General features: G+C 46.3%; 1 pseudogene; it reads left to right on the forward strand.

Moving 5' to 3' along the window:
- The first annotated feature begins 398 nt into the window (after positions 1-398).
- On the forward strand, positions 399-2,130 carry LOC115857028 (ADP-ribosylation factor 1 pseudogene; annotated as a pseudogene).
- The last annotated feature ends 1,069 nt before the right edge of the window (positions 2,131-3,199 follow it).

A 3,199-nucleotide genomic window follows, 5' to 3' on the forward strand; every position in this document is an offset into this window, starting at 1 on the left:
CCTAAGTCTGTGTTGTGTGTTTACCTGCTGCTCTGGGGAATCAGGAGAAACTTAAGTTAACCCTGTTGGTTGTCCTGGGATGTTATGTCCATCTTTTATCACTTTGGGTGCATTTCAGTCCTAGCACCCTTCTGGGAACATACAGCAGGCTGTACGGAATTAGAGATTGATTTTTATCACTCCTGGGATCTGATTATCCCACATAGAAATGGGCTGAAGGACTTTCTTAAGTCGTATCTTGACACAAGTAAGAAATTTACAGTCTCTTAGCATCTAATGGTACATATTAAATACGTGAAGTTTTTGTATACATCATAAACCTGCAAGAAATAAACTCTATCAACATCAGATTTCTCACAAATAAAGTGCACTTAATAATAATAAACTCACTGCTAGTGATGGTAAAGGTAATAGATGAACTTGCCTTGAAAAATGTAGAGTCCTAGTCATATTGAGATGGGAGGAGATTTCATAGGGCTTTTGGATTTGGGTGTGACACAGTGATTGTGTGACCCATTTGCAAACCCTCTCAGGTAAAAAAAAGGTTTTAGGTGATTGTAGTAATAGATTTGGCTGTTTCAGGTTCTGAGATGTAGGGGGAAGTTCCTCTCTATTCACAAGGAGACACTGAGTATAAGGGATGGAGAAGCAAATGCAAAGAGAGAAAGGGGAGAAATTTGATTTGGTCCAGATTTGGCCAAAGTTTCTGATGTATTATGGTGTTTTACTTTATGCTTTAAGTAATTGGAAACTATAGAAGGATTTTAAGAGCGGAGCTTTATTTTCTCTACTTTTTCCTGAGACTGTACTCTTCTCATTTGTCTTGTACCTGTGCCACATCTCTTCTTTCTGCATCTTTCAGTAGAACATTTTAGAGCTAAATTAGCTAGGTTTAAATTATGTTTAATATTGACAAATGTTTGATATTGCTATCGCTTGAGATTTGTATATTTACACGTCTATAATCCGTCTTCAAATCGTTATTTTCTAAAGTTGCATTGAAATGCATCGGTTTTGAAGGAAGACATACAGATAGCCAAATGGTATATGAAAAGGTGCTCAACATCACCAGTAATCAGGGAAATGCAAATCAAAACCACAATGAGATATCACCTCACACCTGTCAGGATGGCTATAGTTAAAAAAAAACAGGGGGGCCGCCGTCAGAGCCGCTATCTTGTGGGAGTGAAACCAGCGCCTGCGTCGGGGTAGCAGCTGCGCCGCCGCCGAGGGTTTCTCTGGCCCGTGTTGCTCCCATGGGTCTACAGCGTGGGGCATATCTTTGCAAACCTCTTCAAGGGCCTTTCTGGCAAAAAAGAAATGTGCGTTCTCATGGTGGGCCTAGATGCTGTGGGAAAGACCACTATCCTGTACAAACTGAAGCTGGGTGAAATCGTGACCACCATTCCCACTCTAGGCTTCAACGTGGAAACCGTGGAATACAAGAACATCAGCTTCACTGTGTGGGACATGGGAGGCCAGGACAAGATCTGGCCTCTGTGGTACCACTTCTTCCAGAACACACAAGGTCTCATCTTCATGGTTGACAGCAAGGACAGAGAGCCTGTGAATGAGGCCCGACAGGAGCTTATGAGGATGCTGGCAGAAGACGTGCTCAGGGATGCCGTTCTGCTCAGAGTTTGCTAACAAACAGGACCTCCCCAATGCCATGAATGCAGCTGAGATCACAGACAAGCTGGGTCTGCACTCTCTGTGCCACAGGAACTGGTACATTCAGGCCACCTGTGCCACCAGCGGGGACGGGCTCTATGAGGGACTGGACTGGCTGTCCAATCAGCTCCAGAACCAGAAGTGAGCTGTACTCCTCTCTCCTCCCCTCTCACTCCCTCCTTCTACCCTCGCTTTACTCTCATGTGGCAAACGTGCCCTGGGGTGTGAGTGCCAGAAGCTGTCTCCATGGTCGGTCACAGTGTGCTTCACCGCGCTGTAAACGTGCAGACGCAGCCTGCACCTGGGTTTTTATTTAATGTAAATAGCTTTTGTTTCCAATGAGGCAGTTTCTGGTACTCCTATGCAATATTACTCGGCTTTTTTTTTTTATTATAAAAAGAAAACCAACCCATTGTTTAGTACTGAGAGGGGATTTTAGGCACACGGGTCATCCAGGAGTCGCCGTGTCAGACAAGACCGATGCTTCTCCTCCGGGCTTTAGATCTGTGTTGAGATCCATTTTGGTGGTTGGTTTTTAACCCAAACTCAGTGCATTTAAAAAAAGTTACAAGTAGGGCTTCCCTGGTGGTGCAGTGGTTGAGAGTCCGCCTGCCGATGCAGGGGACACGGGTTCGTGCCCCGGTCCAGGAGGATCCCACATGCCGCGGAGCGGCTGGGCCCGTGAGCCATGGCCGCTGGGCCTGTGCGTCCGGAACCTGTGCTCCGCAACGGGAGAGGCCGCAGCAGTGGGAGGCCCACGTAGCACAAAAGAAAAAAAAAAGTTACAAGTACAAGATAAGGAGAACACTTGAACACACAGAAGGGAGAAATGTGCCTAGTGTAGGTTCTGCAGTAATGGCCTGAGTCCAGTCCACTAGTGGTCTGTTTCCCATTGGGAACATGAAACGGGGCAGAACCAGCCATGATCCATTCTGCATGGTCACAATAGGGTCCATGTGATTTGCTCTGTCTTGGGTCATCCCACACCCCATAGCGTTTGTGCTTGCATCTGTGCTTCTTACATGGCCGTCCAGGAGATGGGCTGGAGGCTGCAGCAGCCGCTCTCAGACCCCTTGGAGGATCCCCAGCCTTTTCTTGGGTCAGCATGGGCACTTAGGTTGGAATGTTCTGGTTTGAGCGGGAGCCCTGCAGTCCCCTTGCTTGCCTGCTCTGGTCTCTCTGGGGTCTCACCAGCAGGAGCGCGGGTGGTCATCCTTGAGCCCCAGCCCTTCGGAGCCCCTGTCTACATGTGCTTTCACTCCCTCAGCCTGCAACGGTCAGATTTGCCATTGAAAAATAATAACCTCTACTTTTATCTTTTGTATTTTGATAAACACTGAAGAAGCTGGAGCTGTTAAACTTTATCTCGGGGAAAACCTCAGAACTGGTTTATTTGGTGTTGTGGAACCTCTTACTGCTTTCAAAACACAGTTAGTAATCAAGTGTTTTGTATACTTGTTTTCAGTTTTCATTTCGACAAACAAGCACTGTAATTACAAGCTATTAGAATAAAATCTCTTAACTAAAA

Source organism: Globicephala melas, chromosome 19 (assembly GCF_963455315.2).
Source record: "Globicephala melas chromosome 19, mGloMel1.2, whole genome shotgun sequence".
In the NCBI taxonomy this organism is placed as follows: domain Eukaryota; kingdom Metazoa; phylum Chordata; class Mammalia; order Artiodactyla; family Delphinidae; genus Globicephala; species Globicephala melas.